Raw genomic sequence first — 26,609 nt, forward strand, 5'->3', positions numbered from 1 at the left:
GATTCAAATAAATGTGAGCCAGTTTCTATAACCACTTTCATGTCAAATTATTTTGCAATTCTCTCAAATAGGAGTCACAAATGGAAAGCATCTTTATTTTGCTTCATTTTGCTAATTAAAGACAAATTGACAATTACAGACAATGGATTCAAAAAGACTATCCCTCCACACGCTGTTTGAAAGCAGAGCTGGCACTTACCACAACTCTATGAGTCTAGTCCAAAGCCCAGGAGTCAAGGGGAAGTGTCTTTCAACAAGACAGTGCTTTGGATAAAGCCATTTAAGAAAATGATTTGAGCGGAAAATGCTTCAGACCTCTAGAATGAGTCAGTGCTCGGAAAACCGACCACACTTCTTAACTACAGACCTTAAAATACAGCAATAAACTTGTATCACAAGATGAACTGTTTCATTAGGCTCAGCTGCAAGAGATTATCTGGCAACCACCCTTCTCCTCCCCCCGCCGCTGATGGGACTCTTTCAGGTTCATTACTATATAATATTTCCTATCTAAAAATCTCAAACTTAGACGGTTGGGTGTTGCTAGACACTTTTGCTTTTCATATCAGAAATTCAGTTTTAACAGCTTACCTACAAAAGTGGACTACTTTAATAATAAATGCCAAAAAAAATCATGTTTTGGAGAAACCAAAATTACTAATGAATGGTTTGATCCCACAGTTAAATGAGGAAAGAAAGCATATTTAACAAATGTTAAAATAGCTGACACTTTGAAATGAAAATCTGACACCTCCAAGGTAACTTGTTCTTATTTAAGCATAGATCTAAATTAAAAGGAAACATTCAACTGGAGCTGTGCAGCTCATCCAAAAGAAGCAAAAAGCTTTTGTTTTGAAGCAACCAAAATGTTTGACCTGACCCCAAACCCCGTTTTTAATTTTAAAAAGAATCCCTCCGTGACCACGGAGAGCAGCGGGAGCCAGCCTGCTCGCTCTGGAGGCAAGGGGGGCTTTGCTTTGAAGGAAGCGGCGTTGGAGGTGTTAGCAAAGCAGCGTACCTGTGCTTCCCAGGCAGAATACAGATATCTTTGTTTGCCAAAAGAAAATATCGTTTCCAAAGTAGTAAAAACAGGACATTCCCTGGCTGCCAGGGAATTACATTATTTTCCTCTTCACTCCTCCTAAATCTTAATTCTCATCTTTCAACTTTACTTACGGCTACCAGATTAAGCTGGAGAATTTATTGTAATTATCTGATTCCCTGCTCTTTGCAGTGATGTAGGCAGCCATGGTGCAGGAGAGCTTTACGAGGACGTATGAGCAATATTTGTGTGGATAAAAAGTCATACAATACTTAACTTGATTTAGCAACAGAATCTAATCACAGATTTTGGCTAAGTTAGCACCCTAAAAACCTTGCATGTATTGACTTGAATAAATCTGGAGCACACTGGGTTTGGGGGATTAGAAGAGATCCTGTGTTTGGGGCTCTGTGAGGGCTGTGAGATCTCTGCCGACCTTTTCCATGTGATTGCCATGGCCGCAGCTCAAGTGGCCTCCGACCTTCTCAGGATGGTCAAAAGCAAGCAGCATTTCCAAAACCCAAGGGGAAAAAACATTGTCTTCACCCAAAAGTTTCTTAATGTATTCATCCAAGCAGTTCTTAGTATTTCAAATGTACTGAAGAGCTCTAATACTGTAACTTTTTTCCCTTCTAGAAAGTCATCTAGTTGTTAAGAGCAAATTAATTTTCTGTATGAAATTCAGTTTAAGCAAATTATTAAGCATAAAGCAGTCCTTCTTTGCTTTTCAAGGCATGCATTAACTTCTTTTCTGAATTAAACATCAATAAAAAGGCATATCATTAGTGTTTATTCTGAATGGTATTTTTTTATATAATTTTATCAACTTTCAAGTAAGTCCAAGTTCTAATATGATTTCCATCCCTCTGTCATGTTAATTTCTCCACTGCAGTCCATCTCAACCATTATATAACAGTATTATAAATAATCTCCCTAATATCCACTTCAAAACTCTAATTGATAGTACTCACCAGAGTCCATTATGCAGGTACTCGCTTCTTTTTGAAGGATAAAATTAAACACTTTAAAACAAGTTTCATCTTTTTTTTTTTTTTTTTTTTCCCCAACCAGGTAGTTTCTACTTCAGCATAGCCAAGGCTTACAGTGCTGGCACCTTCCCTGTATGATGCCCCAAAGACACAAAACACCCACTAGCAACATCCAATTAAACCAGGACACAGAGGAAACAACACCAAATATGCTCTTAAAGATGCATATGTGTACTACAGAGACCCGAGGTTATAACAAGCCTTTTTTTTTTTTTTCCAGTAATATATAAAATTACTCCAGTCAAGTTCTTTCCTTTTACTGAAAAAAGCAATAATGCAACCATCCTTCTGCTGCCTAAATCCCTACACCACATATTCTATAATCATTAAGACAGTATTTTAACATGCTTTAATACTGAACATACAGGGTAAAACATAAGCATAAATTACTCTTTTGCCTGATTTGTGTGAGCCTGATCTACACATTCTGTATGGGTTCTGTTTCTTTGGCAAACCTGAGCAAATAAATTAAAGCAAGGTTGAAACTTCCTGCTGCCAGCTCAATAGAAGGCTGCTAAGTCCAGCTTATATTTATGCTGCCCCACACAGAGAAACTTCACCAACTTCAGCTGCCAGTAAAAATGTCACTGTCTACCTGAAATACTTAGATGACACCAGAGCAGCATATCTTGCGGTTAATCCTATGTTTTCCATTGACTGTCCTGTTGTTTAGGATTCTATACTTATGAGAACCAAAGTTTCAATAAAAAAACCTGCAAGCTCATTTGTGAAGCCTGAACCTACATATTAGATGCTTAATGAAGTACCTACGTAATGTGTAACTTCCTGGCTGCTGGCAAATGGATACCAGCAAAATACTTGTCTAGCTCTGGCACACCAGAAACAAATTTTCTGGTGCTACATGGATGCCCCAGAACCCTTCAGACAGATGTGCTGTGTCCTGCATTGATAAAATATCTCAGAGAGGTTGCCAGCTCTTTAGTTACAGCTGCTTCAGGCCTCCCTTCATCTCAGTTACTGAAGTTGCTCGTGTCAATTTGCTCCTCTCATGCACACTGTGCAAACCACTGGAGTAGTCGGAGTAGTCTTCTCTCAGCTGGCTACATTGGCCAATTTATTTGCTTTTATTTACTGTTCTGAATTTGTTTTACCAGGTTGAAGCCTCTAGTCTGCACCTTTGAAGCTTTGCTACATTTCACTTTTACCCTGTATTATTGCTGGTTATCTGCATCCCTGCCAACCCTCTCTGGAATTACATTTCATGACTCTTACCGCATCCTCCTGTGTAAAACTATCAGCTCACAGCTGCCTCTGTCACCCTCTGTCTTGGGGAAAAGCACCGGCTAACACCAGAGGACACTGGGTTCAGAAGAGCCTCCTCACCCTGCTCCCAGCTGACCGCAGGGAAAAGCTGGGGCAGTACGGGGCTGGGAGGGCAGCAGCGAGGCTCAGAAGCAGCCCTGGCTACAGCATAGGCATTGATGTCCCTGAAATGGTGGAAATCAGGAGGCTGGGAAGGCTGATCTGAACCATCCCAGGTATTCCAGACAAAGGGATCGGTCGTGGGTCAGGAATAAGCATGCATTAGGGGACTGAGTCTAGAGGAGGTGTGCAGAAGGAGGCTGCACCTTCATGCCCCAACCCAGACTTCCCATCCTCGGGCGCCGGCGTGGGCTGCTTCTCATCTGCACTCGCAGCTCGTGGCAGCTACACTAGTAAAGCACCTCTGCTCCTTATCAGGCTGCACGTTTATGGGAAAGTCTTACAGGCCCAGCTGCTGGAGAAGCTGCTGCTAGGGAAACTGGGAACGCTTGCTTGCACTTCAGTGGAAAATGCAAGCTTTCACCCAGTCGGTGGGACCCAAGTGCATGCATCCAGTGACATCATTACTGATGTCTTCCCTTCAGCTACGCCCTCCTCCCTTTTCTTCTTCCTTGCACTTCCCATTACAAAAATAAAGCTGTTAGTAATATTCAGATGGAAAGATGAGGTACGCCAGCTCCACCACTGCAACTAAATGTAGCAACACAAATCAGTCATGGGAAAAGTTCCCAAACAATTAGATTTGTTCCCAGGCCTTGTCTTCAGGAAGCAAGGAATTAAGGAGAGGTGGCTTTCTGTAGCTTCAGACAGCATTGGTCTCATCAAGCATGATGCCTCCATCCTTCAGGAAACCATGCTGTTCATCACAAAGGTGGCACTACTGCCTACGCGTATAAAACCATTCTGAAGAGAGACTGTTGAACAAAGATTGTCATCGAAACCAAGCGAGTCTGTTGGGAAAAAGCCTGTTCTGAGCCATTTATCTCCCCATGGATATGGAATAGATCAGATTCTGGAGTCACATCAGCACTACAGCCCCAACAAGAGTGGTATGCACTGGCTTCATAGGCTGTTGGCAGGATTTGGCCCTATCTATTTTCGCCTGCTAGATCTGTGCATCAGTGCAGCAAGCCTGAAACTCTGCTAGGGGGAAAAAAAAAAAAAAAAAAAAAAAAAAAAAAAAAGGCAACTTCAAAGGGAAATGAGTGTTTTGATTGATTTTGTTTCCTCTGTAAGTCATAGACATTAGCTATGTTCAAATAACATAAATGCTATAAACCAGTAATAAAAACTCACAGTCCAGAACAGAGAATTCTGTTTTTCTGCCTTGTCTTTATATCTAGATAACCTTTAACTCTTTTCCTCCCATTTCAGCTAAGACAGATGCTTAAAATTATCAAAACATAAGATTCCCACATTTCCATAAGCAGATTTTCAGCTTCCAGCTTCATGTTCTGATTAAAATAAGCTCTTACCAAGTTTTAACTCACTAAATTAAAGATAAATACTCAAGATCTTGACACTTCCATGACAATTATTCCCCGAGATCCATTTTTTCCCCTTAATTGCTAACATACTAATGTTGCAAAATGTTATTTCACAGGCACATTACTTCTGAAGTTACTTATTAATGGCAGGATTTTCCCATAGCACTAAACCTAGGTTGCAGTTGTCTCCTTCTTCTTAGTTCTGGCATGACTTTGACCGGTTGAATCCCCAAATATGTATCAGTAATCAAAAGGTATATTTCAGTACAGGAGAACCTGTTTGGAAGAATTCTTCTCATTTCTTCTCTGCTTGTTTTATCTTTGCTTGAGATGTGAATAATTCATAGGCCTCTGTCTGCTTTACAGTCAAACGCATTCTGTCCACCCAAGACTGTTCAACTTTGTGATTTATTATTTAATAATTTGCAGGGCTGCGCTGTTGTAAGGTGAGCATTGTGACTGCTTGCAGAACTGTTACAATCTGGTCTAGTTAGCTGTCCTTTCTTTCCCTCTCTCCAAACAGCAGCAGTTATTGATTTTTTTTTACAAACCTCTGCCATGTAATCCCACAGCTGCTGATCTCAAAGCTGTTACTATAAAGTAAAAGTTGGCCCTTCTTCTTGAAAACAAGAAGTCATGTTTTGATTCACTTTTTCTTTCTATTTTTTTTTTTTTTTTTTATCAATTGTTTCTTTTTTCTCCTTCTTTGTGCCTTAGTCAATGACAATACCCAGGAAGTGCCACTGGCTTCTCTTAAGGATAAAACTGAAAAATGAAAGCCTTTGGGGGAAATACATGCTGATCCTTTCATTACACCTGCAAAAATGCCTGTCTGAAACTTTTCAACCTTTGAAACTTTTCCAATGGAAGTTGAGCCATTTCATCTATTATCTTGGCAACAATTACACATGGTGTTGTCTCTCAATAATTCCATATTCGTGTTTAAATCCCCCTGCAAGTTATCAGTCACACCTAATGGTGAAAAGAACTACTCCAAAAAATGTGGTGCCTCCTAATTCTTAAAGATTTACTATGCTGCCAAGCACAGCGATACTAATCAGTGTGCAATTAGGGCCTGATCGATTGGCTTCAACTGACTTTGGATCAGGACTGGAACAGGCACCGAGGGCACAGGCACAGCAATTGTGGTCCCCAGTGAATTAACTTCTGTACAGCCTATTTTCTACCTGACAATTAATTATAGGATTTGCTGTAGGACAAAACCCAAATTATTTCTCTTTTGCTACTATAAGCCCTCAGTAAAACATCTGGGGAAATAATCCTCCTGTCCTCTTCCTCTCCGGACTATGCCTTAATCATGTCGTTGCATTAAGCCATATAAAAATTTATACCTGAACTGGGTGATAACCTTTCCGGACCAATTTGTGCACTTCAGCAACATCCTCACTTCATTTCAGCACAAGCTGTGGTGTAAATAAGCTCCTGGGCCCACCCTACACCGGGAGGGAAACCCAGTCCTTGTGCAAGGCTGGAGCTGGTCATTCTCCGGCATCATACCCCGAGACTTGTACGGAGGGTTCAGGACCAGGATTCCAGGACATTTGTGGTAGTTACTTGAATTGAAGTAACTTTAACCGTGACTCAAGATTCATGCAGAATGACCTAAAATGGAAATATTTCTTATCCCTAACTACAGTGCTCTGTTTTACTGCTCTACTGGTTTTGGTTTTGGGTTAGTTTTATTGGCTTATATTTAGTAATGACTTACTTTCTTCTACTAGCAAGACTTTTTACAAAACTAAGGGTTGGAAATCTTTCTGTAGAGAGGCAGTCTTGACTCAGCCATATATCTTACTACAGATAATTCATACAAAATCCCTTACTCTTGGTTTACTCTAGTTTGATCAGTCCCTGTAAGACATACTACAGTTGTTGCATGCATCTCTTGGTTGGCTATGAACGGGAAGGCCAAAAAATAAATTCCAACCTACAGACAGCTGTCTTAACAAACAGGGAGTATCACAACTGTGGTAAGGTGGATCTTTCCCCCAGCAGAGCCGGGATGCTGCCTTGGGTGCTAGCTTAAGTTTCTGAATTACTTTTACTATCAGCTCTGGAGGCAGGCTGGAGGAAGAAAACATCTCTGCAAAGACAGCCTCAGCTGAGAGGAAGAATTTATTTCCCTTCTCTACTTATTCCTGTCTTCTATTATTTATTCAAGCTGGGGAGCGAAAACAGTAGGATTTTGGCAATGTCTAATGTTTTACATTAATAGTATTGGAAAATCTTTATGATAGCAGATACTTACATTGCTAGAATACTTGCACTCTGCATACTGCTACTCTACTAGATAAAAAAAAAAAAAAAAAAAAAAAAAAAAAAAAGACATTGCAACAATACAGCAAACCTTTCAGCTCAGGATGAGGTGGGTAGTTTGATTGTATTCCAAACTACAGCCCTAAAAGATGCACCTTCTGTCCTAGGAGGCAAAAACTGCACACACTTAACGGTGTTTTCTCCAGCATTTAGACAAATCCGACACGTTTACCTGCCTAAACTCTCCATTGTCTTCCAGTCTCACCCACCACCTCCCAGCCCCAACTCACAGGCTTGATTTTACACCTGGGAAAACCACTACTCAAGAAGCTCTTCCTTTAGACCTCCTAGTTTGAAAGGTCTAATGGCCCAGATAAAGAAGAGTGCTTAAACTTGCATAATACCTTTAACGACTCCCTGGGGGAAGCTGCTGCACAATTTATTTAACTCTTTGTACATAGACTTTCATCCTGGGTGCCTATATGTTAATGACCTCTAATGTGCGAGCCATTAGCACCTTTCACCATAATCTCCTCCCAATGTCCATTTAGATTACAGTAATGGCCACGAGTAATGTAAAGTAACGGCTACCAGCAATGATATCATCATAATGACTTCACTGAACTTACTCCAGAGTCTCCTGATATATGGTAATCACATACCCTTGCATATAGTCTCCTAACGCATGGAACCCATGTATCTTGTCCAGATAACCCAATTCCCATCTTTTTATGGACATCCTTCCATGGAAAGAGCCTTCCAGTCAAGAAACGGAACAGTTTAGCTGTACTTCCAAGCATAAAGCAGAAGTGAGCAGATTAAAAATTTAAGTACCTGTTTTTTTTTCAGACAGGAATGGCAATGCTATGAAGGTTGGGGATAAGCTTTGATTGCAAAATAACTTTACTGTAAAGGAGAAATTTCTGGAGAAGAATCAGGCCCTTCAGCTTAAGTAGCACACAATGACATCAACAGCTTGCTTGTTACAAGAAGTATACTGCAGACAAATAATCTCGCTGATTAAGATAGGTAAAAATTGTCAATCGCATCCTTTTTCAATTACCTTTCTGTGACAGTAAATCTATGCTGTACCTTAATGATTTTCCTGCTAATAAGCTATTTTTCAGCTGAACAGCTAGTTGACTGATTTTTGGTACCACACCTTTCAGTACCACATTTTGTTCTATATGGAGCTTAAGCTTTGGAGAAAGTCAAGCACAAGTTGAAGTGGTCTTTGCAGGGCTTTTTTTTTTTATCCTCCAATACAGGGGGAAGACAGTTAACTCTTACACCACCGATTGCTATACTCTTTTTTCAGAAAGGAGTACAGATCCAATTATACACAGTATTCACGCATATGCCTTCACACAGGCATACTGATTGTGCATCAACCTCACAGGAGCAGGTAGGGGCTTGCTTCTGGGCCCTTATGAGCGCTCCAAATGGTGAAGCCATGCAGGATGTCTCAAGATGAGGCATACAAAAAAGGCTAATTCTGACATTTTCGCTGCCAGCACAATTTCAATCTATTTGATGAGATCATACGTAGGTTGTTGGCCGAATGTAGAGGCGTATGTGGTGTTTGGATGGTAATAACAGAAAAGAATTGGAATTTGATTAATCTGCATGGAAGAAAAACAGCTTAAAATGAACCGAGCGCTGCTGTGGGGGGCTCTCCCTCCTTCCCATTCTACTTGTAAAGTCTGAGTATGTTCACATATCAGAAACTGCTCTTCACTGCTAGGTCTGGCAGGTAAACTCCCAGCCCTTGGTACAGTAGCAGCTAGTATGCTAGTAATCGCTGAGAGATGGATGAATAATTAATAATAGAAATAAATAACCGGTTATTAAAACAAGTAAATGTTTTCTTCTGTAACTGGTAATGCAAACAGTTTCTAGGTTATATTCTGCTTTCCAGCGAAGCCTTCCAAACATTGCCTTCAATACAGACAAAAGCACCTCAGATAGTTCTTTCATACAGAATGGTAAATTATGTTATTGCTTTTGTACACTATTCCCAAAGCTTATTGCATATTCACTTGTATACATCTAGTGCAACATTATTATCTTGTTCTGATTTTCTTTCTTCCTCCACCCATACCCCCCTAACCTCCTGTCAACAGTTGGGGAAGCTGCTAATACTGTATTGTATATTCATTATCCTAGCTTTTTCTTTACAAATATCATTATAACATCCTGCATTTGTAAAGTAAATAATTAAACATTCTAGAAAGTCTTATAGGACACAGTAATCTAACAGATGAAAGACATCAGAAATGTGAAAATCAAATGGAAGCACATGTAATATGTATCTTTTAAAATAGTTTTCATAAAATAGGGTTAATGTGTTAATCAACCATATTTAAAATGCTAATTAATCACTGACTTGGAGCCTAGTCATAAATAATTGAATGTCCTATTTATGCAGAATTTCTTGTGCTTGGAAATGCACGGCATTCATTCTGGTCTTGCAGGATGCAGCACAGCATTAACACTCCTTGAACTCTTCTAGCTCTGTGTTTGGGTAGAGCAATCATGACTGTCTGCTATTTGGTTACATTTGCCAATTGCTCTCGCAATTAATCTAATCTGTCCCATCGTTACATACCTCATCATAATGGCAAAATGCAAAGAGCATCATTAACCACGTCTTTTGTGCCAGCACTCCAACCATGGAGGCGGGAGGCACATCAGCTGAATTCTGGGGGTGAATTGGGCCAGCAGCTGCATGTACATTGATTTTCTCCCTCTTTCCAAGGCATCTCCCTCTTCCTCCTCCAAAGTCCAGGCATGCCCCAACACATGGGGAAATAGGCTGTCTTTAGACAATACCGGTTTTAGAATCAGGTTCCTGATGTTATAATGGACATTTCTCCCTTCTGTAAGGACTGTGTCTTAGACAATGTACAGATCAGTCCTAATGCCTGCATCCACGAACAGTGATGCTGGATGTGAGATCTACCTGCACGTACAGGTACGTACAGTGCTGGGAAGTAGAACATCTTCAGTTTCCAGCTAAACTCAAACTCCTTTGGAGAGGATGATTACTGTTAAAGAATGTAAGATTCTGAGAGAACCCACTGAAAATTTCTCCATAAAAATGCACGTGTCAAAACCTTAACTGATCAAAATTTTGTTGAATTTCTCAAATATGGATTGTATTATAGCTTCACAGTTACCTAAAATGAGTGTATTTACACTTACGAAACAGAAGAAGAAAAGATTTTGGGGGGTTCTTATCTATTTTCATGCTAATAAAATGCTAATTCTTTTAAAATACAATTACAGTAGCGCATGGGAGTTATCTGAATTCTCAAAGCATGTCCTAGAGTGGGAGAATATTCTTCTGGCTTCCCTCTACTTTGGTATGAAGAGGTAAATTAGTCCTTGCCTAATGTGATTTAGTGGACAGGCTGGCAATGTAACTTGTCATTAAAGAATGAGAGTAAGAAGAAGAATAGATTCCTCCTTCTAATCCCTTTTGACAGCCTAACAGAATACCAATTTACCATTTGATGAAGGCTTCGGGATGTTATGAAACCTCTACAGGGACTTCAGAGTTCTGCACAGAAAAGGATGAAGAGGAGAAACGGCCAAAGTTGGTGGGGAAAAATGGCTTTGGAACGGGAGCTGCTCTATAAATGGCTGGTCGCAAGCCAGTTGGCGTTCTTTAAAATTTGGACAGTCCAACTAACCCAACGGAGAGGAAGGAGCTGGTGGACCTCATGGAGAACTGCTTAGCATTAAATGAGAAAGAGGGGACTGCTTCAAGGGACAGAGAAAGCTTTCCAAAGAAAGCTTGGGCTGATGACTGCCTGTCAGCACGCTTGGGAATATTTGATAAGGATGGTCACGTTTCCATGGTACAGCAGCAGGATCAGCGCTACTCAGTAAGTACATCTTTGCCTTAAAGGCCCTCTTAGAAAAAGGCCTCCTAGTCCAAACGCATGACTCCAGAAGAGACAGGCTTCCTCCGTTCTCTATTGTGTAGGTAGTACCTGCACCACTACAGCTGACAAGGGGCAATTCTCACTTCAGTAACTCTCTTTTCGCCCAGGGAACAGATAGTGGACTAGCACGAGTAAATACACGTCTAAGAAAGAGATAGATCTGAAATACTTTGCTTTTGTCACACTACACAAAAAATAGCAATTAATATTGAACTGTTCAGAAACCCAGCAACCAAATGCTTTGGAGGAGCACTGTGGCAGTACCTAAACACCCATTCCACTGCTAGTTCCAAGGAAAAAAACATCTAGTTTTGAAATGCAGCTTATTGCCAGTCTCACTTGAAGGTAATTCTCAACAGCTCTCTTCCTCCAAGAACCTGATTTAAAAAAAAAAAATACACTTAATGAGCACTGCTGAAAGCAACACGTTATTTTTCAGCAACAAGGTAAATTGGTCTATGATCCAGATTACTCTTTGCTGGCAGCACTGTAATTCAGAGGAGAGCGACAGGGCAAGAAGCAGCAATTCTAGTGGAAATGATCCTTAGTCAATACAGAGTTTTTGGCAGCAGTGAGAAACGCACGTTTCTCCTGCAATTGTTACGCCTTTTGCCAATCACGCATGATGCGGTTAATATGTTGATGATATCGCTCTCGAACATATTGAGTTAGTGTTTGTGTCTATCCACTTCCCTCTACTGGACAAAATCAGAGCTGTTCAAGTGTTTATGATATCTTGTCATTATAAGTGGTTGGCCCAAGAGAGGGATACGTGCCCTGTGACAATGAGCAACTACTAATGGAGATTCTCCTTTAGCTCAAGTGATAGAAGCTTGTGCTGTTGGAGCAGAAGGTCACGAGTGTAATTCTTCCTGTTAAGTTATGCTATTAAGCTGATAACCACGATGGCTGCATGCCAGCAGCCAGCAGATACACCTCCACCCTTTGTGTTCTGGGTTAGCACTGCTCAGCCTCCTTCAAACTGCCTTCTTTTCCCCTGCCTCCAAGCTCCTTTTTCAGAGACGAAAGGAAGAGAAAGGAAAAGAGAAAAAGAAGAGAGAGGAAAAGAGAAAAGGCTGAGAGGAGCTCGCTGAAAAACACAGAGAAACCCTCCTGGGCTGGTAGGCCAGCATGGCTTCTTCCGCTACAGCAAAAGGCCCGTGGCTGTGCCAGAAATGCTAAGTGTTACTCTAGATTTTACTTGGGAGATCGCCTGTCCCAGAACGGCAAGAAAGCACAGAGCCTTCTCTATATCCATTTATAGCTCAGAGGGGGCTATGACATTGTTAGATGCAGCTTGGAAGGAGAGTTTCTGTCTTCCAGTTTCTGTCTTCCTACTGAAAGCAGGGTGTCTGGGGCATCCCTCCCCCTGCAAGCCAGCACCAAGGATGGAGAACGCACTCTGCTCATTGTTATCACACCCTCATTCTCCTTCTCTACATTTTTTTTTTCTCCCCCTCTTCCCTCCCAAGCTCATCTCTCTTTCCATTCCCCCCAGCACATAACAAGATGGAAGTGAAAATTGACTTCCTTTGTGAGCTCCGGTACTAAGAACCTAACACATCGCTTTCCATGTACTAAAGTGGCTGTATTGGGTATTTCAGTCCCAACCCATCTCTATTTCAAAGTCATACTTTAATCTGGAATGTCAGGTAGAACATGAAACAATATTAATCTATGCTACATAAATAATTTCCTTCAATTATCAGGAAAAAGCAGCAAGACATGAATTTTCAGGTTGATTGAGTTTTAATCTCTAAGTTCAAAAATTAATAATTTAGGTAGGTGAGTTGTTTTTTCTTTCCTTTTTTTTTTTTTTTTTTCTTAAACAGAAAATTAAAGGTTTGATATTTCCCTTCCTAGAGAAGAAAAAAAAAAAAAAAAAGATAATTTGGATCAAAAGGTCAGGGAACATTCATAAGTTGGAAATGTGACAATTATGAAATTATTCACAGAAGGAAATACTTAGAATTCAATGCAAGACGGCCAGATTCATCACAAGGCACAAGAGATTGACAATCTATTATGAATGGCTCACATCACAGATAAATATTTCAATGCAAATAAATAAAGGATGCTGAGTGTTTCTCTTCTGAATGACTTTTCACAGCTCACTGAACACAACAGTTCAGGGACTCCGCGATGTCCCAGACTCCTGTCCAAACTTTGGCATCCCCGAAGGCTTCCCGCGCCGAGCACAACCAGGTTACACCGCGATTTCAATTTGGAGGTACAAAGAAGCAATTAATCTGTTTCCCTCTAAGAGAATGTTAAAACAGTCTTGGGTGCATTAGGACGTTCATGGACATTGTGAAGCTGGCCCGGCTTTGTTTTGTGCTTCCCTTGTAATTACTACGAAATGTACCGTTCTTGTCAAACCTAATGACTTTTCTTTTTGGTGCAAGGGAGAGAAAAAGAGAAAAGACAAGGATGTCTCTGAGCATATGGCTGTTTTACTCTGCAGATGGATACGAGAACAAACCGAGATGTATGGCTGGTGAACTGTGCTCAGATAAAGCTTTTCTGCTACTGTTTTCTTACCTGGCACCACGTGTATTCTTTTTGATCTGTACTGCACGCCAAAAATCCAACAGAATAAAAAAAAATCTATGATGAGATTGCTCGAAAAGAAGGAAAAAAATGTTTTAAAAGGATATTTGCAGAAGAAAAGGATTTTCTTTTTTAAATAGAGACCTGCTTTGGACTCTTAACTGCTTTCATCTGTTAAAAGTAATTGTATTATTTTAACCACCAGCAGGAAATTCCATGCTGTGTATTGCTTCATATAAAACCATTTGTAACTTTACAGCTTTTTAATTTTGCAGCAGCTGCACAGAAAAGGAAAATGACAATGTAGAATTACATCACTCATGGCTGCTTCTCCATTAAAACAATATAACTAGAAAACATTTGCATGGTCACAGTAAATGCTGAAAAACAGATTTGAGTGAGCAGAAAAGAAATTTTCAGGATTTGCAAAGATACAGAGCTGGCCTGGAAGGTGTTCCACTTAGCACTCAGGCAAATGAGAGCGCATCAGTTACTTATTTGAACTTTAATAAAACTCAATCCTTTAAAAGGATGGGACACATCTCAGCTCAGGAAATTCAGTGTTCCTCTGATTGTAAGAGTACTGATAGATCTGTGTGGAAAATGTAATTTAAAGTATTAATTGATGCACCTTACATCAGGGATACATCCACAGTGGATGCCAGAATATGAATAGAATTATTATTGCAGAATTAACAGATTATAGACGTTTAATTATTATGTTTTAACGCAACTACTCACGTGTTCAGCAACTCATAGACCTAAGTTTGCTATACAGCCTGATTTTCACAGAATGGAGGTTATGTACTAAATAAAGACCACGGTTCTACTAAGTATCCAGCCTGGGCTATCAAGATATCATTAGTATCTTCAGAAAATCCTGTGCATTAAAGACATAGCAAAGAATGTTTGTGATCAACTGATAGTTCTGGAGAGGACTTCACTGCTCATATACTTTCTGAATCATGACTGGAGTTATCTAGGGTGGGGAGGATATGGAGGAAGATTGGAAAGGAGAAATATTTTTTTTTTCCCTAAAAGAAGCAATATTGAAATGATGGAATCCAGATGGATAATACTTTTAATATACTTACAGACTTGAGATGCACAGCTAATAAGAAACCATGCTTGTATGGTAATTCCACTTGAAATGCAAAATACATGAATATTACAATATAAACAATAAGCAAGTGAATATGCAGTTGCATACTACTGGTAGAGAACTACATGTTCACACATCCAGACCATCTACAGGCTCCAAACTACTTTCACATATAACTTGAATATAGAAGTAACTATGAGAATGACATCCTACCACATACAACTTTTTCAAAAAAATAATTTAAAAATCACAAGCTTTGAATTTAAGTTCTAACCACACAGATTTGTGATCTGAATTAACCTGATGGCAAATTTTGCAGTTACTTTCAAACTCCATTGGACACAAAAGCACAATCTTAAGCAGAAAATCCATGACTTAGATGGACTTAGACTTAGGTCTCAAACACAGGTTCTGCTCCAGAAAAAGAGCAAAACAAAAATAATGCTTTATAGATTGTTTCATGGATTGTATCTCTGATCATTTTTTTCAAAGAAATACTTGCAAGCATCAATCACAGAGAACAACAGAGAACTGTGCCCCACGGCAATGACCTGCCATCCCAGGCCAGCTCCCCAGGACACGGAGCCTATCAGAAGTTTTTAGTGCACAAGCAGTCAGCGAGCACCAAGTTCCTGCCATGGTCTGTGCCCTGCTTGCATCACTCAGAGTTACCATCCCTAAATACAAAGTATGGGAAAACATACAAGGAAACAGTTTCTCACAAATTTCCAATATGCCTTTAGGTGTATCATAAATATTGATTGTTACTGATTCACCACTTTTCCTCCCGGCTCTCCTTGATGGGACTAAATTAATACACAGACATGGGATTTGTGTGTCACAGGTACCATCCTATGGGATTCTGGTCTGCTAGTGCAGCAGGTCAAATTCTATCATCAGACGCAAGAGTTTGGTTTTTATTTGATCCCTTCACCCTAATCCTAAAATATACATTTGAAATCAATTCTCTCCGTGCAACACCACAGGAAATTACATACATTTCAGAACTGATTCAGGTATCATTTGACTCAAATTACTTTTTCTAATGCACTGAAATACATGTTTTGGTAATGACACCAAGGGATGAGGGAAAACAAGATGAAAACAGGACTTAAGCTTAACCCTGATATGCAAACAAGATGATTTTTTTTTTTTAAATTTGCAGTGCAATTTTACATTGAATTCTGATATGAGAAAGCCCCAATAAGCTATCATTCTAAAACACTTAACCACATGCACTAAACTTCCAAAAACCAAAAAACTGCTTTGTATTTTCAATCCAGTATCGTTCCTCTTGAGCCTCCACACCAGTGTCTGTGCTGATTAAAAACATTCATTGTTTTCAGAAGCATAAACCTACACATACGTACACAAAGACTTTTGCAGAGAAACGTTGCCTAACTCTAACCCAGCACAGGAAAATAAGGAGTTTGAGTATCTGCTCTTTTTAATATTCAACAATTGCTTATATGATTAGCGTTACTTTAAAAAAAGAACACTGTATAACATACACATTCCTTATTTTCGAGACGACCCTTTTCAACCTCTGCCAATGCGCAGGAGCTTCTAAACAGGGCCCTTAATTCAGACAAAGCACTTCCGCACGGACCTAAGCCCATCCATATGCGGGATGCTCAGCTTCGTGTAACACTTGGGCTCCATCAGCATCCCCGGCATGGAACCACATGTTTGAGCCATGTCCTAAACAGGGACAGCTTTCCGACTTGGGCCAGACACAGACAATTGCTAAATATTTCTGAAAATCCCATCTGACATTTCTAGGGAGTGCCTTTCTTATTCCATCTCTCTTTGGCAGGCCAACAAGCATGAGAGCTTTTTCATTTTTCTTCTCTCATCTGGTAAAGTTTTCAGGTTTCTGGGATGTGTCATGGATCTAACCTAAGATCATGTGAGATCCACCTTCCCAAGTGCTTTCAGATAGCTGTTCCCAGTGTTCTCTGTCACAGACAAGTTTAATCCCCATGTTCAGTGTGTTATTGCCTCATGTGAAAGGCTACAGCTCCCGATTGTCCCACACTTTAAACAAGATTACAGGCCAAATGGGAAGAAGCACTATTTGGGGCTATGCATTTGTCTTTAATACAACTCTTTAGATGGCTCTTGTTCTGGGATGTAAGGAGTGCACTTGGTGCAGAGCAGCTACCAGTGTAAGCCTCCCAGGTTGCCTGAGGATGACCTGTGCTCATAGCCTTCCCAAACACCCATTCCTCTCCCTTAACAGCTCCAGCTGGGCACAAGGTTGCCTGCAGACACCAGAATAAACACACAAAGCAGATGGACATTGCCCAAGCAACTCCAAACCATGTGCATTTTAGCTGGGAGTTACTCTCAGTACCTCCAAGTAAATGCAAACACTGCAATCACATTAAGGATGTAGGTTTTAGAAGAAGCCATACACATTTTTTAGTTCATTAAGGCAGTATCATAAGAGAGAGGATTTAATTTTTGAGTTAGCTGCTTAGTGGACAAACACTGAAGTGGCAATGGCTGTGCAGCAGCCATGCCGACTAACAAGCAGCTCCAAGAGGAAGCCAGGTACTCACTCTTGGAGCGTGTACACACACTCAGGCTTTCAGAATGACTCAGTCAACACCTGAAGATGAGTCTTGAAAGCTTGTTTATGTTGTTGCATGGTACCGAATCTACTATAGCTGGATGCACTTAATAATCCCAGCAGTTAGTGCACACACCTATAAAACAGCAAATAATAAATATCTGGGATCCCAGAAGCTGCCAAGCTGGATGCAGTGTTAAATAAGGAATTACCATCAGACCACACTGGAAATTTCCTAATACCCACTTCTTTAGACTCAGTGTGCTTGTGATGCAGGCTCCCAACTCCCCTGACATTCACTGCTTCATAATAGAGCTTCCTGGATGCATGCATCAGCTCTGATGGCAATCAGACCTCCCTGGCTACACGTACTCTGTGTGTTTAAAAACAAAGGTCATTTGGTGAAGACATTATTAGTTAGTGTGCACAATTTTGCCATGTAGCCTACTGTATACAATGATATAAGTGGGGGAAAATGATGGCAGTGAATAGATGTAATTATATGTAGAACCAGTGACACGCCACATACAATTCGGAAAGTACAACACAATCAGAGTGTCAATTATTTAAACCATAATTAACATAGCTCTGCATGTCTTTCCAGGGCTCTCACAGAACATAGAGCATTGTTATAGTGGAAGAAAAGAGAAAATAAAATATTAATGGAGGACTGCTTTGTTCTCAGCACAGTGAGATAGAGGTGGTTGTAAAAACTGGATTCCTGCAGTTGCTACCGCTTTAATTAGGAAGGTCGCTATCTTCCTAGACTTCCTTGGATTCCTTTAATTTCCACAGAGGAAAACGGCTTCTGAATTTTATTGAACACAGTTGAATTTTTATTTTCAAAAATCAAAACAGAAACATTTCTTGGCATCTGTTATGAGCACTGGGTGTTATTTGCTCTTTAGAGATAAAGCTGTTTTTATACAGGGATATAGCTTGTGGGGAAAAAAAAGAAGGGCCAAATATATTCGTACTGGGAAAGCTGCTCAACAGGGATATCACAGTCAGCAGAAAATATCTAGCCAACCTAATTCATCCCATGCTAGAATCCACTTAAGGCCAAGGAAATACAATAGATAATATATAGTTTCACAACACTGATCCAAATACTGTCTTTAACTCATTCATTCCCAGAATGTAACAACTTGTTTTCTGGAAAAGCAGTACAACTCACACAGGCAGCGTGGTGATGGCTGGGGTAGGAAAATTACCTGGGTTTTGTGAGTAAAGGAGTGTTCTTTATCTCAATTACAGCCCAGATGGAATCACTGACACACCACACCAAAATAACACTCAAGTATAAACAGCAGAAAAATGACTGAATAGAGCTTTTTAGCGATGGTGTAATAAAGACACTTAAGGGTTCAGTTACATATGTACTATTTAGCATAAAATCAGAACATGGCCCATGCACAGATTGACACTGCTTACTTCAGATTTATATTTCTTGATGAGCTTCCATTGCATTTAGAACTGTTTACGAAGCTAACAATGAAGCCAAAATGTAAGCTATGAGAATATCTTGCTTCTGTATTTTTATAGACTATTTCCTTTTATTTAAGCATGTTATATATTAACCAGTGCTAATAGTTATTCTGTTGCAAAACAAATTCAAAACCTACAGTCTATGAAGCACTCGGCAAGAATTCACTCCTTACCTAGCACATCTTCCCACTAAGACTTTGCAAACAACTGAAGAGATACACAGATGGGCTTCCAGGCTGCAGCCAGAGCCGACATCTACTACATAATATAGCAAGGAGATACAGGTTAAAACTTATAGAGGGAATTTCAACAAAGGGAAAGAAAAGCCTACATAAAATTTGTGTTTTGTTCCTATAGTTCATTCTTGGAGGTCACAGCAGAGAAAATTGTTTGTAAATATGAAAAACAAGATGGAAATCATGAGGAGAGGTTATCCATGTGCTATCCAGGGTAGCTCCAACTCTGCCTCTAACCTCGCAGTTAAAGAGATTCCTAAGCCCGCAAATAGTTAGCACTGCTCTTCTTTTGAAGCAGCAAAGATTGCCGGGTGTTTGAATGAATTCAATGCAAATCCGGTTAAGTTGCATTTACTCATAGAACTGCATACAAAATTACCTTTCATGAATCTAACATGTCTGGATTGGATTAATAGTGCAGGCGCTTTGCCAGGAAGATGGCAACTAGTGCCACTCTTCACATAGCATTTATTTGGGCAGTTTCCCTAATGTGGCTTGTAATTACACAGAACTTCACATTTTCCATAAAGATGTATGCAAATGGAGCTCAAGACCTATTTAGAAGACTTAAAAGATTCATTGCTCTCGTGAAGGTTTTGCATTTCAGTGAATTTTGTTCAAGTATTGGTGACCTTATTAACAGATCCAAACACTACTGCCTTACCATTTTCACTAAACATGTCTTGTTAATAGATACGCTTTAAAAGCAAATCAGCGGAGAGAGCTCATCCTTTGAACTACCACCATGAAGCAATTTCTGCAAGAAGAAATGGTACTTGTGGAGACTGTGTTTGCAGCAGCACCCCAGCAAAGGGGCACACTGCCCCCAGACACGTCCGACAGGAGGGTGGAGGCAGGCACTGCCTGCACCTGACTTGTTTTAGTCACCAGCTTCAAAAAATGTCGAGCATCTCCCAAAATTTAGGTACCCAGAGACCTGCACGTACCAGGCAGGCGCTCATAGCACTGCCACTGTCCCTCAGGGCTGATGCCACTTCTCTTAACGTGCCATCTCTTTGCTCCTGTCTATTCTGCTTTCAGGGTGTTCTCTAAATCCCCGATGCCAAAACAGGATTTCCAGATGTACACAAGGCAGGCCTGCTGGTTACAACACCAGAACAGGGTGGAGAGGCTGTAGGTAACAGCTGCAGGGTGGGAAGTGGGGCAAGCTGTTGGTGGTGGGTACCTCAGCAGCACAGGTCTTCAGCAGGATGAACAGAAAAGGACTCACACATCTTCACCGCTTGAGTCGCTTCAGATGTCATAGATAAGGATCTCATTTTGTGATCTGCAGGCCCAATCCTATCCCTGCTATAATTAGAAAATAAACCTCCACTGATTTTAGAGGAAGCACCAAGCACGTGTTGCTGACAGCTATTTTATATGTTCTCTGTGTAGCTCTGGCTGACAGGACTTTTGCCACTGTCTACCAGGGAACTAGTCACTATTTGCATATGATTTCAGTAAATATAAACAAAGGAGATTTTAATTAGGAACCTCAGATAATTTCCATAATATCATTGACCAAAATGTTAAAAAAAACAAACAAACTCAACATAGGGTAATAGGTACTTTAGAAGGAGACTGACAGCAAAAAAAGGAATGCAAGCAGAACAAAATGAGATGGCTGAAAAGAACTTCCATACATCAATGTTCAATTGTTATAGTAATTTCTGTAGGATGTTAAAACCAAGAACAAAGCATTTATAATCAGATAACTCACTGGTCTCGCAGCACTTACTACCTGATGACAGAGAAAGCTGACACTAAGAAGAAAGGTTTCTTTTCAGTAAAAATGGGATAAACAACTTAGGTGAAATACTATTTGCCACATCTTGTTTCAGGGATGGTGCAAAATGTTTTGGAAATGCCATAAAACCTATCTTTCAATTTATTATTTTTTAGGGGAAGAAGGAAAAAGTGTTTTTTTTTTATTATTATTATTATTATTATGTAAATTCACGTTTTTTTCCTTTTGTTTACTAACAAACTACATGCTGAATTATACCTATCTGTCTGCAAGAGGTATTGTTCCAAGAATTAGGTACAAGACCAGGCACCAGTTTCCTTGCTGTCTGCAACCCCACTTTGAGGGAGAAGAAAGGCAGTAGGTACACGTAACACACACAGACATTATTCATTACTGGACTGATACACATCAAGTTCACCACCTCTTTGCAAACAAGAAAGTAACGGATCAGAGTGAAAGGTTAGGTGGAGTGATGATAAATCCCACACTTTGTCCCAAACTCATCAGAAACCAGACCTAACCAGGTCCCGTGCAACACAGCACGCCAGTCCGAAGGCAGGTGTGCTGCTGAGCAGAGAGGGAGAAGAAATCCATGGCCGTGCTGCTTCTCCACAGAAACTCAGACTGCATTTTCACCAGAGCAGCACTGAGAACACCCCCAGCTCTGGCAGAGCCGGGCTGTCCCGGCAGCACGCAGCAGGGTCCTGAGTGGGGCTGCTGAGCTGCGGGGAAGGGACGGCCCCAGCAGCCTCGCAGCTCAGCGCCGGGTGGGAATGCCAAAGGCTGGGTTGTGCCTGCAGACGGGTTTTAAAGAGGATGGAGAAAAACGGGATACCGTGTAAGGCTATAAATCCATGTTAAGTGCTTTGGCCATGTTTAGATACAGATTTTCAGAGAGCAGCTACTGATGAGAAGGCTTCATTTGGAGGAGCACACGGGGATTTCACCAGTAAAACACCTGATGAAATCACAGGGACCGAGAACTGTACCATGTGCAGTGCTGGCAAACACAGCTTTTGTACTTGAGAATACTGCAAGCCCGGAGAGAACCTAATTACAATGAATAAAGAATTTAAAAGGGAGAAAAGGACAAGCCAGAAGAAATATATAAATTTTAAAGACTAAAACTTCTGAAAACTTAAGATAAAAATTTTAAAACTTATGGAACAAGTTCAGGGAAAAAACAAGCCTTAAGCTGCCGTAAGTCACCGTGATCAAGGAGCATCCCCTAGCAATGCCAGCAGGACAGCACACAGGCAGAGCAGTGTTCTGGAATAATGGGACATGAGAATAACAAATGCAATAGGCACAGCCTAATAAAAAGGTAAGGACAGACAAGAAATACCAAAAATCCAAGCTTCTCTGCTAAAATTAGCCACTGCCTTCTGTAGATACATACTCTATGTTACTAATGAAGAGCAAAACGGAATTGCTTACGCATAACAAAAAGACTACAGAGAAAGAAATACCACAAGAGAAGGAAGACCAGGATGACTTAACTAGAGATATTTAAATGTTGCAATTCAGAAGCTTGCAGACAGCAAGTCTTGTGAGTTAAATGTTGTGTTAACATGTTTTTCTGTGTTGTCTTCAGAATTAAAGCTACAGAAGAAGATGGTGTCAGACATCTATTTCTCTTTTCAGTGTTACCAAAAGAGAGTAATCTAGCTGCAGGAATAAAGGGGCCATGATGAGATCTGGGAAAACAGCACTGTTCTGGAACAGGGAGAGGAAATGCCATCGCTCTCTCGACAGTGCAAAGGAAGAAGGGCTGGTCCACCAAACGGCTTTCAGCAGCACTGGACAGGGAACAACCTATAACCAACACCTTCTGGGGCAAAAACACTCCCAAAGAACCTAAAAACATCTCTGTGAAGGTTAAACTCCCAAAAACAGATGGAAGAGCCTGAACAGACAAAAACAATCCCCCCAAAGAATGGACTACGTACCAAAAGAGAAGTGGCCTTGGCACACCTAGATGAGTTCTGAAAGATTTATTTTGTTTGATGAGGTAACAGGCCCCAGCACTGACAAAAAGGCAGAGAAGTTGTGGAAAGGACCCCCTGCCTGCCTGCTGGCCCTCGTCCCACAGCAGTCAGCGAGGAGAACGAGTAGGTGCCTAAAGCAGCCTTAAAATCAGAGAAGACAGCAATAAAGAAAAATGTTAATAGTGATGAGAGTAGCTGTGTGGTGTCATCAGTGACAAAGGGGGTGGCTCACTGCAGGGCTTGGGCTGGCCAGGGGTACAAGCAGAGATGGTGGAAACGGGTGTCTGAGCAGGCAGCGTTCATTTACGCTGTTGTTCTATCCAGCCATCTAGCGTTACCATGCTGATGAGAGGCTTTTTAATTTCTTCTGTTATTTTAATTTTATATTTACTTTCATCCCATTTTTTTTCTGCCTGGTAAGCTGTCCCACGTTAAGGAAGTTTAGATAGAAGGCAAAGGCAACACCCGTTCCCTAACTGTGCTTTCCCTAGGTATCTTTTTATCCCAAGGACACGGAACAGTGTGCTAAATTCAGATGTCACCATGTGGTCAGGGCCGACAAATGTTGACTATTTCTTAGAATAATACTCATACTGTAGCTGTCCTTTGTGGTCCTGGGGGGCTTTGTTTGCTGGTACATTACCAAAACAGAGATCCAAACACGAAACCTTTCTTTCCTCAATGTGGGTGTTCAGGAAGTTGCATGCCTGTGAAATCCATAGGATATAATTGAAACAGTTTTGCAATCTAATGAGAGAGAACTCAAAATAGGGCCTTTGTGGTATTTGCACATTGAAAACAATTGGGAGTTTTGCCTGAAAAATAGCCAAGGACCGAAGCCCCACAGCAACATTTTCCACAGCTCCAAGTCCACACCGGTGCACCATTAGTCCCATTTAGGCCTCAAAAATAAGGCTTAAAAGGACACGAATAATATATAGGGCTTGGGCTGAGCCTCAACCCAAGGGGAAATTTTCCCCCGAAAGCAATTTTATTGTTGCTTTCTTCATCGCTGACCAAGATATCGCTTACAAACACTATAAACCACTTTCCTGCTCAGAGCCTGATGGCAAGCAGTCCCTCTCCTAACTTTAACCAAATAAAAGCAACAATAAAACATTGTTTGTACCCATCTGGGCAATTATCACTAGATGCTGGAAAGTAATAATAGTATGTTTGCATAGGAGATGGCAGAGTTTCCAAAATGAAATGAAACCAGGTCCAGGGCAGGAACTAGTTCTAACTGTGCAATAAAATTTAGCTAGAAGTCGGAAAAAAATGCAGGTTGGGGAAAAAGCTTCTTGTCTCAACTGCTGCTGTTTCATCTCTCCTGCCGCTCAGCACTGAGCTCCGCAGGCCCGTGGAGCTCCGCGGGGTGTTAAACAGGGCCCTTGCTCAGAGGCCTGGAAAGCTCCTTATCTGCAGACCCGAGCACCTTCTTTTGTTGTGCTGGCCTCTGTTTGTTTCTCCGCTAATCTCAGCAGAGCCCTGGGTTCCTGTAGCTTTCTGCCCTTTCCCGCGGGGACCGGCAGTGTCACTTACAGGCGTGGTGCAGCCCTGCAGGCTGGGGCAGCTGGCTCCGGGCATCCCAGCTTTGCAGGCCTCCTTAGATGATAAAACACCCCAAGCCTGCAAAATTTTCATCTGCGCTGATGTTTTTGTGGTAGTACAGAAGGAAGCGATAGCTGCACGTGAAGCTCTGCAGGGCAGCAGAGGAGCAAGAGGAAAGGTGTGGGGACGGGGCAGGGACAGGCGGGCAGCAGAGCCTGACACAAACACTGAGCTACTAGGAGAAAACACAAACCCTGTGAGGGGCTGAAAGGAGGAGAGGAAGGGAGATGCAATTATAAGGCACTCACGAGCCCCTGCACTATTTCAAACGCTGTGAGTACAACGCAAAAATCACTGCAGGATGCGGATCCTAAATAGTGATGACAGGAAGGCGTTACTGCAGCCCTACCATGGTATCGTGTATGCCATAGCCATAGCTACAGGAACAGCACCCAAAAAGAAAGGTTTGATGTACGATTTTTAACTTCTGTTTCACTCTTTTCTTCTAAACAGAAAATAAGCAAGGCTGCTGTCACAAAAACTTGGGCTTTCACAAGGAAGTTTGTTTAATCTCTAATTTTACAACAAGCCCTTCCCCTTCATCCCAAAACGCAGTCTTTTAGTAAAGCAGAAATACCATTTCCTATCACGGGGCATGCAGCTACGTCAAATAAGCACGTCAGAAAAGCACAGACTATTTGGCGGAGGGTGCAGCGGGCTGCCTGCTTTAAAACCTCTGCCTTTTTCTCTCTCCCTGCTTATTGGGAAATTAGAAGCAAACCGGCCAGCTGCATTTTAAACCTAATGGATCCTGAGGCGCTTCCTCTGTCCGCTTTCTCTTTACCTCTTTTACTGCAGAATCTGAATCTATTTGTGATTTCAAGTGTTGGCCTATTTTCAGCAGCGATTATGACGGTACCACAATGTGCAACTTGACATCTCCTCCTCTCCTCTCATTCAAAGCCTCCCAGGGCCCAGCCATTTCACACAGGCTTGCTTTAGGCATTTATTAAATATGCACCTTCCAGTAGGGTTTAAAAACACCAACTAATCTCATCAGAGGCCAGAGACCTCCAGATATGTAAATCTACATCTGTTCCTCTTCAAAGGAAAGATTCTCCTGGATTACTCCAGGAGAAATGCATCCCACCCGGATATAGCCACTGAACCAGAGAAAAAGAACTCCCATGGCAAACGTGCCACCTCAAACTCGCCAAGATCCAACGACAATGAAATTACACTTAATGTAATTCACTGTTAGCTTTAAGAAGCAATTAAGTAAAAGGCAGTACAGCACTTGCCGTAGGCTGTTGGTTCCAACAGGGGCCGGTGGAAAGAGGCATATAATGTTAAAATTGGTAGCGTTAGTATTAACATAAGGATGAACTGTAGGTGGCTGCTCGACTACGGCGCTGTAGAAGAGCAGAGTCCATTAACAAGCAGCAAATCCCCATTTCTTCCAAAGCGTGCTGTAGATGTTTGCCAGAGAAAGCATGCGGCAATATAATTAACTATTAGATTTTTATTAAACAACAGCCAGGATTCCCCCTCTCCCTTCCGAATGCCCCACCAGTACCTTCACCTTCCCACGCTGAGAGGCAAGATCAAACAATTTTATGAAAAATATTTCAAAGCTGGTAGAGAAGAACTACGCATTTCACTGTAGTAGAGCAATATGCACCCGGCACATACACTTCCTAAGAAGGAACAAGTCCTCGTTTAGCTTTTTATGTCTGATTTTGTATAATATCACTTTAAAGCTAAGCACAGAGGATTTTTCTCAGCGCTGAGTCACACTCTGTACACATATGATGAGTTTCACAGGTGAAACAGAGATGCTGCACACAAAATACAGCCTTAAAAATAAATGAATTTGTTAACCAGAAACTATGGTGAAGTCGATTCATAGAATAAATGTTTATTCTACTATTCATAGAATAAATTTGTTAACCAGAAACTACAGGGAAACTATTTTTCATTCAGATGTATCCTGTGGTGTATTGCCCACTGCTGAGGTTCAGAATTTGACCATCACCACAAATAATCTGAATTTTCTATTATCTCCTCATTCCACATTGTTATTTGAAATATCTTTGGAAAGCTGCTTTTTGGCTAAAACAGACAAATATCAACCTATCGGGTTGGGAAAAAGGTTATGTGATTATACATGTAAATATTATTTTAAATAGTCACAAAATACAGCAGATAAATCTGTGATTAGATCATTCACTCAAGTTTTTAGCTACTTAAAATATTTATATATATTTCTCAGATTCTAAA

Source organism: Aythya fuligula, chromosome 12 (assembly GCF_009819795.1).
Source record: "Aythya fuligula isolate bAytFul2 chromosome 12, bAytFul2.pri, whole genome shotgun sequence".
In the NCBI taxonomy this organism is placed as follows: Eukaryota; Metazoa; Chordata; class Aves; order Anseriformes; family Anatidae; genus Aythya; species Aythya fuligula.